This window comes from Adiantum capillus-veneris, chromosome 11 (assembly GCF_014529385.1).
Source record: "Adiantum capillus-veneris isolate H3 chromosome 11, ASM1452938v2, whole genome shotgun sequence".
NCBI lineage: Eukaryota > Viridiplantae > Streptophyta > Polypodiopsida > Polypodiales > Pteridaceae > Adiantum > Adiantum capillus-veneris.
In genome coordinates this window covers 72,218,339-72,233,208 of record NC_140941.1, presented here as the reverse complement: position 1 = coordinate 72,233,208, position 14,870 = coordinate 72,218,339, and positions in this window count along the sequence as shown.

The window sequence follows — 14,870 nt, the reverse complement described above, 5'->3', positions numbered from 1 at the left end:
TAGGGGGGTGGTCTCCACCACAGTTGAAAAACCTGGCGTCCACCATTTTGGCCATATCTCCTAGACCGTAGATGCAAAAATTATTAAAAAAATATGGCCAGAATCTTCAGCTCGTCAGTTACAACTTTGATGAAGACAACTTTTCTTGGATCGGAGTGGAAGTATTTTTTAAAAATTCAACAAAATCATGTGCCTGGTTTCTTCCTTTACCAAGTCTTCCACTTGGGTCCCATTTGTTTGAATCATCATATGGCTCCAAAGCCATGATGATATGAGCCAATCATGACCCTTGAATCATGGGTGCATGGCTCCACAACCACATCATATCTTTTCTTTTCACATTTACATATTTTCCCTTCCCTTTACCACTAGGTTCTCCCTCTACCTTTCACCTCCGGTGAACTAGTCAAGAAAAAATCTTTTTTTTTTTAAATTTTTCCAAGAGGTTGTTCTCACTCTTTCTTTTATTGTAAACCTCTAGAAGCAAGGAAAACCAACAAAATATGATAAACAAAAATTTGTGATAGGCTCGGATCATAGCCTCCCCAAACCTGGCTAGGGGTATTTATGCCTCTAGCCTACTTTCTTTGATCTTGAGCTGACCTTATCCTGATGTGATAAGGCTTTAGACGCCATCCATTTGTCCTGGTCCTATGCACTTTACCATCAATGTCTTGAAGTCTGTAAGAGCCATTTTTGAACTTTTTGGTGACCAAGAACGGGCCTTCCCATCGGAAAAGAAACTTTCCATCCTTACGAGTGTCGAAGCGATTGTCATATCGAAGCACCAGAGATCCCTTTTTGATGTCTTTGGATGCTAGCTTTTTGTTGAACTTTTCTCTGCGCTTCTCTGCTTCTTGAGAATAGTGGTTGATGGCTTCTTCATGATCCAATTGCAGCCTCTCTAGATCCATGATCCTTTGATGTACTTTCTCCTTTTGAGAGCCTACCTGGCTACCCAATATTCGAAGACTTGTTAACTTCACTTCAATGGGCAAAAGCGCCTCCTTTCCATAAACCAAATGAAAGGGTGTGTACCCTAATGTGGTTTTGAAGGAGGTTCTATAGGCCCATAGAGCTCCATTCAGGTGTTTGTCCCAATCTTGGCGCCTGGCATGTACCTGTTTGGTGAGAATTTTGCAAATGATTCCATTTACCTTTTCCACCAAACCATTGCACTGAGGGTAGTAAGGAGTAGAGTGTTGATGCTGAATATTTAGCTTCTTCATGAGTTCTCCTACCAAGTCTGCTCTAAACCCTGGTCCTCTATCAGATAGTATTTCAAGAGGGGTGCCAAACCGGCAACAAATGTGGTCAAAGATGAACTGACTCACATCCTTAGCAGTAATTCTATTGGTCGGCATAGCCTCAGCCCATCTAGTCATGTAGTCTACTCCCATGATGATGTACTCTTTACCTGACTGAGTGCGTGGTAGAGGCCCTATGGCATCAATTCCCCACTTCTCAAAGGGCCCATATACCTTTATTGGGTTCTGAGGTTCAGCTATGAGCCGTCGTGGTCCTGCTTTCTGACATTCATCACATGTTTGACACCAATATTTGACATCACGATGAAGACTTGGCCAAGTAAACCCAGCTTGTAGAACCTTTCTACTAGTGACGTCGTGTGCAAAGTGTCCTCCGCACATATCATCGTGACAAGCTTTTAAAATCTCTTCAATTTCACTCTTCAAAGGAACTCTCCTAAGCACACTATCCTTACCAAGACAATACAAGTCATCATTTACTATGCGATACCTGGTAGCCTTCCTAGCTAACCATCGCCTTTCCCCTACATTCAAGTGTTTAGGAGCCTCTCCTTGCTCCAGAATGTGCATAATATCTTCCAAGTCCTCCTTGCCTTGCTGAAGTGGAAGTTTGATGGCCACTGCTCCCACTATTGACTCATTTAACTTTGATGATGCTAGGTGGTCTGCATCCTTGTTCTGGTCTCTTGGTACATGATGTACTTGTGCCTCCCTAAATCTCCTCATAAGAGCTTTTGCTTCTCTCATTTTAGTAGAGAGACGGGCATTTTTGCAAGCCCATGTACCTTGCATTTGCCTTACCAAAAGCATGGAGTCACCAAAAGAGTTTAATCTCTTAATTGAATTATCGAGGCACCAACAAAGGCCATGAATTAGAGCATGATATTCTGCTTCATTGTTGGAGTGGACATCTTCTAGAGTGATCCCTTCACCATGGATCCTCTCTCCCAATGGGGATAAGACCACGATGCCTGCAGCTGCCTTATCCTTGGTTCTCTTGTATGCTCCATCAAAGTAGAGGCTATAAGCATTGACCAAAGCCTCTACAGCTGGAGGTGGTGGAAGTTCCTTTCTCTTCAAATGGCAAACTTTTTCATAGCACTTGTTTGTTAAAATGTCGGCTAAGTATGCTCGAGTTGTTCTTTCAACCTGTATTGTATAATCAAACTCTTGAAGTCGCACCACCCACTTTGCTATTTTGTCAGAGATTTCCATATGTTGTAGTGCATAGGGAAACATATCCTCCACAGTGATAATTACAAACCTCTTCGGCAGCAAGTATGGCCGAAATTTGGTTACCGTAAACATGAGAGCTAACACTAGCTGTTCCATTAGGGTGTAGGCCTTCTCTGTGTTTTCCATGAGGCGGCTAGCAAAATACACAGGCCTCATAAAGGAGGTTTTTGGATCTTTTTGTAGGAGGGCAGCACCAATGGCTTCTTCTCCCACACTAGGGTTTACAAAGAATGTTTCTTCCCAACAAGGTTGGAGGATTACAGGGAGTGACCCTAACATTTTTTTAATCTCTCTAAAATGCCCTTCACTTTCTTCACTCCAAATAAGCGTCTCTTGACGAGTCAGCTGTTGTAGAGGAAATATCACTTGGGAGAGTAAGTGTATGAATCTACTCAAATATCTTAGCTTTTGCAAGAAGGAGATTAATTGTTTGATGGAAGTTGGGGAAGGTAGATTTAGCAATGTTTCTATCTTTTCAGGATCTACCTCGATTCCATCAATGGACACTACATGCCCTAATAGTGTAACCTTGCTTTCCCCAATGTGACATTTGTCCTTGTTTAGTTGTCCACCCAGCTTAGCTAAACGAGTAAATCCTTCATCAATCTTGCCGAGATGCATACTTTTGGAGCTGTAAATACAAAAGTCATCTATGAAAACCCTTATGGACTTACCAAAGTAAGGTTGGAAGACCATGTTCATGAATCGTTGAAAGGTGGCTGGAGCGTTGGTGAGACCAAAAGGCATGACTCGAAATGCAAAACATCCCCATGGTGTGATGAAAGTAGTCTTTTTCTGGTCCTCAAGTAGCCAGAGTAGCCATCACACACTGTGTATCTCTCATGGCCTGCTACTTCATTTAGAATCTCATCTTGAAATGGGAGAGGGAAGTGGTCCCTCTTTGTTGCAGCATTTAGTGGCTTGTAATCCACGCACACTCGCCATTTACCATTCTTCTTTGGCCTCACCACTACTGGGGAGACCCATTCTGAATCTTCTACTGGGTATATGAATCCTGCTTCTAAGAGTCTCTTCACCTCAGACAACAGTGCATTTTGTTGCACAACTCCTAATCTTCTTAGTTTTTGTACTACTGGCTTGCTCCCTTCTTTTAGATGGATATGATGCTTCACTGCAGTGACACCTGTAATGTGAGTGTAATCAGAAATAAACAATGATGCATGCTTCTTGAGAACATTTACATAACCCTCCTTTTCTTCTTCCTTTATATCCTTGGATAACATCTCCTCTAGGCTGGCATCCCACACATTCTTCATTTGGATCCTTGGGTTGTCTTCTGATGAGGTAGTTTCCTTTATGGTGACGCCCATGACTTCGAGAGTGCTATCACTCTCTTCACTTGAACTCTCTTCCTCGTCCATGGATGAGGAGCATCCACTTGAGCTCCACTCATCAGCTGACGTCTCTAGTTCAAGGTTCTCTTGTCGCCCATTCTTTAGGTTATAAACCACCTTCCGACTATGGCCACCCATGCGAGGCCTCAACTCCAAGTCTCCTGTTGCCCAATCTTGCCTAGCTCCTATACCCATGAGCCAAGGTCATCCTAAAATAAGGGGGTATCCTTCTCCCTTTACTGGCATCACATAAGCATCAACCTCTGTAGTGATTCCAAAAACAGAAACTCTCAAAGCTTTCACTACACCCACACAAGTGACAGAGACATTATTGGCCATTTTTGCCCTAAAGTTTGATGATTCCATTACCTCTAAACCCAATTGATGCATTAGCTTTTCTGTCATGACACAAACCTCTGCTCCACTGTCAATGTAAGTTTTTGGAATCCGTTGTCCCTTGATTTGAGCCTCCACCAAAGGCACTATATCCTTGAGACCATATGCTTTGATTACACTTACTAGCTTACTTCGCTTTGCCCTCGTGCTCACCATTTTTGACCATTGTCGTCGAAGCTTTGGGGAGATATGAAGTAGTTGTAGCCAAGTAATCTTTGGTCCTTGAGAACTCACATCAGCTGTCAAGTCATAAGGTTGTGTCCGAGATCCCATAGGGAAATCAGAGACGTCAATTTGAGACCTAGTACGGGTCTTTCTCTTCTTGGCTTCATCTTAGTTGCCCGAGATGTACTTGCTTCATTGCTTGCATCCTTGCTTGTTTCTTTACCTACTTCATCTTGGACACGCACACGTTTGATAGGCATTGTAGCCACTTCATCTATCTTCATCTTCCCTTTAGCTATTTCTTCCTGGTTGCTTCTGCCCTTGAGGACCTCCTCCATCCTTATGATGCTCACATTTGGTTGAGTAGCAGGGGCTTGAGCTTGAGCACGAGGTGGCTGCAAAATTTGAGGTTGCGGTTGCTCTTGTGCTTGAGCTCTAGCACGGGGTGGACTTACTTGTTGTCGAGGACCTCTGACAGGGTAGTCATATCTTCTCGGATGAGGGCAATTATACATGCCGTGGCCAATTTCCCCACAATTGTAACACAACATTTCCCTTGCTTGACGTCGCATTGGTGGCTGATTCCCACCATTTCCCTCAATAGGCCTTCTTGCACCCTGCACAAGATTTACTCTCAACCCCTCTAGCTGGTTTGTGAGATTGTTTATTTGTTGGAGCATATCTTCTTGTTGACCTCTATTGAGGTCTGGTGCATTAGGCACATTTGGAGGTATGTGAGAAGCTTCCATAGTTGTGATATTGCCTCCCAAAGCTAGCTGGCCAGCTTGGGCTTGATAGAGAATCTTTCTATTCTTTTCCCTAGCAATTCTTAAGGCATCTTCAAAAGCATTTGGAAATTTGCCCTTTACCTTCTCCCTTAGCAAGGGGTACAAACCTGAGATAAATCGATCCTTTTGGAGGCAATTGGGAGCTCGCTCACCAGGGTTTAGTGAGTCTGACCATTGCCCCCAAAGTTTCAGAAAACCTTCCTCATAGGTTGCATAACCATGAGGGTCAACTTGATGAAGGGACAGAAGCCGTTGCCATAGTTCTTCTGCCGAATTGGCTCGTTGAAATCTTCGTAGGAAAGCCACCTTCAATCCCTCCCAATCAATTCTTTGGGTTGTATCTAGAGCCTGGAACCATACCCTAGCTTCTTCTTTGAGCACCAAAGGAAAAGCTCTCAATTTCAATGCTTCGTCATCCCTCCCGGAGACAAGGAAAGCCATCTCCAAGTTATCCAAAAAATCCCCAGCATTTTCCCCACTACGCCCAAAAAAATTTGGGAAAGCCATCATAAAAGTGGGTTGCCTTCCTCTCAATACAGCACAAAGATGAAAACGTCTAGGCCCAAATCATATCTTATTAAGGGTAGAATAAATGGATTGATAGATGCATTAATCTCAGCTAGACGACGAGGGCCTAGTAAGTCCCTTATGATGTTTTGGAACCTAAGCTTTGTGCTAGCTATTATATGCACAGTTTGTCTAGCAAGAGGTTGGAAAGGTCCATATAAATCCCTATGATTCATGGAGTATGCTTAAAGCAAGATGAAGATGTGAACATCAAAAGATACATTATACTCCAAAATGGAAAATATTATAGGGTCAGGGGACAGCAATATCTCTCTCAACCTCTCAGCTCCAAAATAGAAGACCAATCTTTGTTGGAAAAAAATCTTTCTATCAATGCGCACATTCACCCTAAGATTCTGAACTGATTGAAAGTTGTAGAAAATGGGATTATTCATTGGTGCATTAATTACAAACTTCCATGAAGCACTTCATTGAAGTTGAGCTCTCTTGGATCCCACCATTTGAGAGATGCGAAGAATTTGCTCACCAGTGATTAGCCTAGCTTTGGTGTGACCATCTTCAGCTTTGTAGAGTTCATAGGGTTCGATGGCTACCCTCTCAACCACCTTGAGCCTTCTTGCTAGTAGTAGTTGGAGTGCATCACCATATGTAGCCTCTTGCCAATACAGCACCCCATTGATGTGTAGCTCCCCCTCCAAAAACTTGTTAATACCCGAGTTTGAGAGTGCTTTCACCACCTGAAGTCGAGGCTTCAAAGGGAGTGTCTTCACACTAGCCACAAAGCACTCAACACAATTTTTTGACCTAGGGACTTGATGACTACAAGATTTTCCTTGAAGCAAAGAAGGGTGTGTGTAGTTAACTCTCTTTACCCGCATACGTGCCGTTTGTCGATAAAGACGCTTCTTTTCTCGAGCTTCTTGGGGAGACCATAGTGGAAGTCTCGGAGAATTTGATGGATCTTCCTTCATAGGATTGATAGAGCCCTGCTTGAGAAGTCCTCCGTGGGGGCACCAATTTATGACGAAGGAAATTTGGAATGGCGGCCTCTACACCAAAACAAACTCCATTGCACCACAAGGGAAATGAGATGAGGGCACCACCTAGTCTTGGAAGCGTGGACTAGGACCGCTACACAAAGAGAGAGAGAGAGAGAGAGAGAGAGAGAGAGAGAGAGAGAGAGAGAGAGAGAGAGATCACTATGAATGAAGCATTAACCGTGGTGTGTGTACAAGGAATGGATGACTTCAAACACTCCCAACACAAATAGCATATAGATTACCAAACAGTCACTCAAGGATTAGCCAAGATCACATCAAGCACTCTCACACGCATATAAAACATTTCTCTTAATTAACATAAGTAAGAGGAGGAGAGGTTACTAGCATGAAACAATTTTCACTCTAGGATGTACAAGAATAGAGTGAATGAATGAGCTTATGGGCTCATGGTGAGTGATACAAAGGCTCAATGGGCTGAGGGAGGCTTGAAATTACAAAGGGGAAGGCCTCTTTATATAGGAAAGAGAGTGATTAGGAGTGAGGTTAAGATACAAGTGTAATTTGTACAAATGAAGCTTGATTAGGGACATTCAACCAATGAAGAAGCTCCTTCCAAGTGATTTGTTGACCAATTAGCTCCATCATCACTTGTGTTGTCTTCACTCCTTCCTCCATAGCTTGAGTCCAAGAGCTTCCTTATTTTAAAATGTAAAGAATCTACATAAAATCAATACATATCTAGTAATAATAGAAAGGGGTTGAATGAGAACTTATGAATTACAACAAGATTAAGCATGACTTGAGAGGTGATTAGAAGAGGAACTTTGATGGGTTTTTGAGCTTGAGAGAGAGGAGGAAGGAGAGGAGGGTGAGAAGACTAATAGCTGATTTTAAAGAAGGTCTCAATGTGGAAAAGGAAGGGTGTGTGTGTGTAAAGGTAGGGGGGTGGTCTCCACCACAGTTGAAAAAACTGGCGTCCACCATTTTGGCCATATCTCCTAGACCGTAGATGCAAAAATTATTAAAAAAATATGGCCAGAATCTTCAGCTCGTCAGTTACAACTTTGATGAAGACAACTTTTCTTGGATCGGAGTGGAAGTATTTTTTAAAAATTCAACAAAATCATGTGCCTGGTTTCTTCCTTTACCAAGTCTTCCACTTGGGTCCCATTTGTTTGAATCATCATATGGCTCCAAAGCCATGATGATATGAGCCAATCATGACCCTTGAATCATGGGTGCATGGCTCCACAACCACATCATATCTTTTCTTTTCACATTTACATATTTTCCCTTCCCTTTACCACTAGGTTCTCCCTCTACCTTTCACCTCCGGTGAACTAGTCAAGAAAAAATCATTTTTTTTTTAAATTTTTCCAAGAGGTTTTTCTCACTCTTTCTTTTATTGTAAACCTCTAGAAGCAAGGAAAACCAACAAAATATGATAAACAAAAATTTGTGATAGGCTCGGATCAACATGAACTCTCCCCTTTCCTCACCTGTGCCTGGACCGACTAGGGGTCCCTTTGCTTTGCCAGGCCATCGACTTTGAAGCCTCCCTATCATTCTATCTCTCATCCTCACGCAACACCTTCCCTACCCCTTGGCACTAGCGAGGTCACTCGTGGGGGGGGGGGGAGGGGGGGAGTGCCTTACTTTCAAAAGGGGGCCCTCAAGAGGACACGGGAACATGCCTACCACAGGCGCTGCCTAGCACTGGTGGCCCATTGCCACCGCCTCCCTCCCACGTTAAAACCGCCCCCTACAGTGCTCTGCGCCGCAAGGTCTGCATGCAACACCGTGCCCACAGGGCCCAACCAAGCCCCGCCATGGGTAAGCTTGTGTAGAACTAACTCTCCACTTCACAATGCCTTAAGTGGCCACCCTTTGGCCTATATAGTCTTTCCTTTGATATTCACATTGTGCATGTGGAATGACTTAATCGCCACATGGAACCCTCCCCTTCAACTACACCCATTGGGGGCCAAGCCTTCACAAAACAATTTCTCAACATGATTTTTTGTGCCCCAGTTTGGCAGCACACCACACTTTGCTTGGTTCACCGATTGACCCTTCACAGTTTGGCAGCACACCACACTTTGCTTGGTTGACCAATTGACCCTTCACAGTTTGGCAGCACACCACACTTTGCTTGGTTGACCGATTGACCCTTCACAAAACCCCACCAAAAGTGTATATTTTGAGCTTCATTCTCCTTGGAAAGATTTAAATCTCACCTCCTCAATAGCATTAAACAAAGTGCCCAAAAATCAAGGAAAACCATCTGCTGACTCCCCATCTACAAAGCATCCTCAAATTTGACCTTCAATATTGATGGCGGGAAAAAGAGCAGTGCAATCGGGTGGCCTCTGTACTCATGCACACTCCACAAACCATGCCTCATGCAAACAAGCAAAGAACAAAACAAAGGGGGCACCACCCTAAATTAAGAGGTTTAGGGACCTCACACATAGTGCACATAGGCAAGTGAGACTTCTGGCATTATGATGGCATCAAAACATATGGCAAAACACATAGAAACGAAGCTTAGGGACCTTATGTAGAATATATATACACAAGACATCAGCTTAACAATACAACGGCATCTGATCATACATGACAAAGATATAGAGAAGCAAGCCAAGGATGGCATAATCCCTTGTCAGAAACAATCAACCCAGCAAGTAGGTATGATCCTACTAGCAACACATCAATACCTTAGAGAATGATGGCGAGGATGGTGGCCATGGAGCATGAGAGAAGACTCTTTATTTAGGTTTTAGGGCTAGTAATGTAGCATACTAGAGGGAGAGAGAGAGAGGGAGAGAGAGTAGAGCTCCATCCATAGCTCCTCGTTGTGAGCAATGTCGTCATAGCTTCATTGCTTGGTGAAGGGGGTGAAGTGTTGTTTTTGAGTGAGAGAAGGCCTCCTTATATAGGTTTCTGAGAGGGTTTAGGATTAGGGATAAACATGCTTAAATCCGCTGATTTGGGTTACTTTTTGCTTAGGGTGGTCAACAGATTGAGGTCACCTGATATGTCACCATCAAGATATTCTCTAGAGTGATGTAAGAGGGGAGGGTAAATGCTGATTTTTCTGATTGTGACACATGGGGATAAGGCCTTGACCAGCATTTAAGAGTAGGTAGGTGGCTGTTGAAACTGGAGGTTCTGCACATGTCAGGGGGGACCTGCGGGGGTCCTCCTGAATATCAAATTCTCAAAAAATCCTCAACCATGGCTTCTTTTGACATGTGTTCTTTGAAAAAATCAGCATGTCTCTTTTCAACTCAAAAGTCTTTATCCCTGTTGACTCACCTTTACCATAAGATTTTCCCCTTTTCTCCTCCTGTAACTGCATTGTTGATGCCCAATCACTGCTTCTAGTAACAGTGAACTGTTACCTACCAAATACTTATGGTGCAATAAAAAATATTTACCATGGGTAAAAAAAGTTACTGTAGGTAAAAAGTGATTTGTATTTACCATGTAGGTGAAAAATATTTACTGTGGTAAAAAAATATTTACTGTCTGTAAAAAAGTGAAAACGGAGTATGCTGTGCTGTGAGTCCACACGAACATCCTCGTGTAAATTTCACTAGAAATTCACACCTAGAATGGGCTATTCTGTAAGATATAGGTTGTAGGCATGCATAAGAGCTCGTTCCCACGTATCTTCTGTCCATGGCACTTTTTACTCTTTGGTGCTTGTGAAGTAGATTTTTCTTCTCTTTCGAGATCCCTTGGACTAGAGTATCCTCATCTCCCCAACAACTGACTGTGCCTTTATTGCATCTTCAGAAGGGGTCCTAAAAACCATGCATCAAATATCTCCGCCACCGTTACTCTGTTCAGCAAGCCCTCAATTCTTGTTGGGTTTGCATGATGGATACCTTGCTCTAGAACCCTGTCAAGGTTAAAAAAACGCCAAATGGCACCTCTCTCAATACAATCAGTCCCTTGGCCCTCGAAAAATCTTCTGATGGCCATAACTTGCAATGCAAAACTCCAATTAGCAATCCTAAAAGATAGGCATGCTCCATAATTCAAGCACTAAAAAGTCTATCTGCTAACATCCGCTCTGGCCACCTGTCCCGAGCTGCCTTGTCCGTCTCAAATCTCCTAACCTTCTAACTTCAAACTGCACTATCTTACACATCGAGGCTCCATTTGACAAGCCGTTTGGACTAGCTTGCATAGCATTTCCAACTCTACATCCTAGGGCCTCAAACCAGCATCTTGGGCACCTTTACTTGTCATCCTAACTTCACCGTTTTGGAGCCTTTTTGGCCTAAAAAACTGCATTAGACATACATTTCCCCTAGCACCTGCTTGCCCAGGTCTTCTAAATTGGCCTTTGCACTATGTCTTGCACCTGCTAGAACCCACATCTTGGCATAGAGCACTTCCATGCACACACCAACTTTGGTTGCACCACCGTCACTCTAAAGCGCAATTGTACTAGAAAATTTGAGATTGTTCCTATGGAAGTAAAAACTTCTTCTCTCTTCTGTTTTGTTATGTTCTATTGGGATTGTTCCCACGATAATAAAACACGCTGTCGCTCTCTTTCTTGCCTCTTCCAAGATGATTTGAGTTCCAAACTCATTTTCTTGGAAGTTTTGATTGTTAAGATTTTTACCCTCGCTCTCTCTACACGACTAGCTGTGTACATAATACATGTTGTGTAACAACATCCCAAGGATTGAAAAAAAACTTAGTTTAGTGTCATCCCACGTAGTAATGTTGAGATTTACCTCCATATTTTAACTTTGAGAGTGAGAAAACCTAAAAATTAAAGAGAAATTCAGTGTAACTCCTATAAGTTATAGTCATTATACCTCTAAACTTTCTCTTGGATGTAGGTTTTTTAAGCTTTTGGGGAAAAAATTGAAGATTGCAATAGGTGTTGAACCCCTCCCTAATGCACTCCCCTTCTCACCCTTAAGTCCCGCCTCAGATCTCTCTCTCTCTCTCTCTCTCTCTCTCTCTCTCTCTCTCTCTCTCTCTCTCTCTCTCTCTCTCTCTCTCTCTCTCTCTCTCTCTCAATGCAGGGACACCCTCCCTTTGCATCCAAGAGAGACGACATCTTGCAAAGGAAGCTCATAAAGCAATTTATGTACTGTATGAAGTGCAGCACATTTGGCATACATGTCAACCAAGGCGATTGTATAATGCCACATGCCTTCAAGGTGCAAGTGTACCCCGGGGGATTCACTCTATATATAAAATGGGACGCCACCTATTAACGGAAAACCTTGATAAAACCCCTATATACGACTCATATTAGGGAATATGACCCCCTTTCTACGCTTATACGACAATCAATGAAGAAAACTATCATACCCCTATCTTACATATAAAATTTAGGTCTCACATGATCTAACTAAGTAAAACTAGTCAAAGAGTGTGTAGCATAGTGAATGGCAACGTACTAAAGAACCACTTCTTATGATAACTAGATGTACCCTCAATGTGTCTTAGTTCGAGTTTCAAACTATGTGTCCGATCAGCCTGCATTCTGGCTGCTCGTCCAATTCTGAATCGTCTAAATTACTCAAAAAACATGGTTATAAAGTTGTGTTAGGTCTCTGTGTAAATTTGCATCTATGCAAACTCTTTGTAGCTTTCATCCCTCAACAAATGAACTATAATCACAAAACAAGCATTTGATACAAAGCAATGTTAGATCTTGCATGTATCTTTGTAGCTATTGACTCACAAGTTCAAGGGAAGACTCTTTTGAGAAGACATGATTTTGAAACACAAAAACATCCTCTCATTTTTCCCTTATCTCGCTTCTCCTCCCCTCCCCTCCCCTCCCCCCCCCCCCCAAACATAAATATGATACCCCCTCCCTTTATTTTAAGCTTGGGAGATAAATTATTGGGGGCGTGCCCCTAACTTATACACTTACTTCACTTGTAAAAAAAAACCCCTCCCTTGCACTTACGTAGTTTTCCATGGTGAATCCCCCGGGAAGTGTACATGGTAGCATTTGAAGAGATTCCCCCTCTCTCTGCATTTGCTGAAAACAATTTTAGAACTTCCTGACCCTCACCCTGTTGACATTATGAACAGGAAGCTTGTCGAGGATTTTCTATGCTCTTTCCCTCCCTGTTTGCTTGTGTAACGGATATTACTACTTTCTTTGTGCTACTCTTTCTATGGGGTGAGTTTCTAGGCGTCATTCTAAAGCTCAGTTGTGCTAGAATGTTTGAGGTCTCTTGGGATTGTTCCTGCGGTAATAAAAACTTCGTCCCTCTTCTCTTTTGTTTTGCTCTATTGGGATTGCTCCTAGTGTGCTGTATTTAGTGCAACACATTTGGCACACATGTCGGCCAAGGAAATTGTGTAATGCCACATGCCTTCAAGGTTCCAGTGTACGTGATTGCATTAGAAGAGATGCCATGTCTCTACATCTGGTGAAAACATATGTAGAGCTTTCTGACCCTCACCCTGTTGGACATTACAAAATAAATCTTATTGAGGATCTGCTATGCTCTTTCCCTCCATGTTTGCTTGTGTAGCGGATATTGCCACTTTCTTGGTGCTACTCTCTCTATGAGTGAGGTAAGTCTCTAGCCGTCACTCTAAAGCGCAATTGTGCTAGAATGTTTGAGGTCTCTTGGAATTGTTCCTACGGCAATAAAAACTTCTTCTCTCTTCTCTTTTGATATGTTCTATTGGGATTGCTCCCACGATAGTAAAACACTCTCCCTCTCTCTCTCTCTCTCTCTCTCTCTCTCTCTCTCTCTCTCTCTCTCTCTCTCTCTCTCTCTCTCTCTCTCTCTCTCTCTCTCTCTCTCTCTCTCTCTCTCTCTCTCTCTCTCGCCCCCTTCCAAGATGATTTGAGTTCCAAACTCATTTTCTTGGAGGTTTCGAATGCTAAGATTTTTTACCCTCGCTCTCTCTACACGACCAGCTATGTACATAATACATGTTGTGTAACAACATCACAAGGATTTAAAAAAACTTAGTTTAGTGTAATCCCACGTAGCTATGTTGACCTCCACATTTTAAATTTGAGAGTGAGAAAACCTACAAATTCAAGAGATTTAGTGTAACTCCTTTCAGTTAAACTCATTATACCTCAGAACTTTCTCATGAGGTAGGTTTTTCAAGATTTTGGGAAAAAAATTGAAGATTGCAACAGCTATTGAACCCCTCCGTAATGCACTCCCCTTTGCACCCTTAAATCCCACCTCAGATCTCTCTCTCTCTCTCTCTCTCTCTCTCTCTCTCTCTCTCTCTCTCTCTCTCTCTCTCTCTCTCTCTCTCTCTCTCTCTCTCTCTCTCTCTCTCCCCCCCCCCCCCCCCCCCCCAACTCCCCCAATGCACGGACACCCTCCATTTGCATCCAAGAGACGAAATACTGCAAAGGAACCTCATAAAGCAATTAACGTAGTGTATGAAGTGCAACACATTTGGCATACATGTCAGCCAATCAATTGTGTAATTCCACATGCCTTCAAGGTGCAAGTGTACACGATAGCATTTGGAGAGATCCCCCCTCTCTCTGCAGTTGCTGAAAACAATTGTAGAACTTCCTGACCCTCACCATGTTGACATTACAGACAGGAAACTTGTCGAGGATTTGCTATGCTCTTTCCCTCCATGTTTTTTTGTGTAACGGATATTACTACTTTCTTTGTGCTACTCTTTCTATGGGGTGAGTTGCTAGGCGTCACTCTAAAGCTCAATTGTGCTAGAATGTTTGAGGTCTCTATGGATTGTTTGTGCGGTAATAAAAACTTCTTCCCTCTTCTCTTTCATTTTGCTCTATTGGGATTTCTCCCAGTGTGCAGTATTTAGTGCAACACATTTGGCATACACGTCAAGAAAGGCAATTGTGTAATGCCACATGTCTTCAATGTTCTAGTGTACGCAATTGCATTTGAAGAGATTCCCTCTCTCTGCATGTGGTGAAAACATATGTAGAGCTTCCTGACCCTCACCCCGTTAGACATTACGGAATAAAGCTTGTCGAGGGTCTTCTATGCTCTTTCCCTCCATGTTTGCTTGTGTAGCAGATATTGCCACTTTCTTGGCGCTACTCTCTCTATGAGTGAGGTAAGTTGCTAGCCGTCACTCTAAAGCGCAATTGTGCTAGAATGTTTGAGGTCTCTTGGA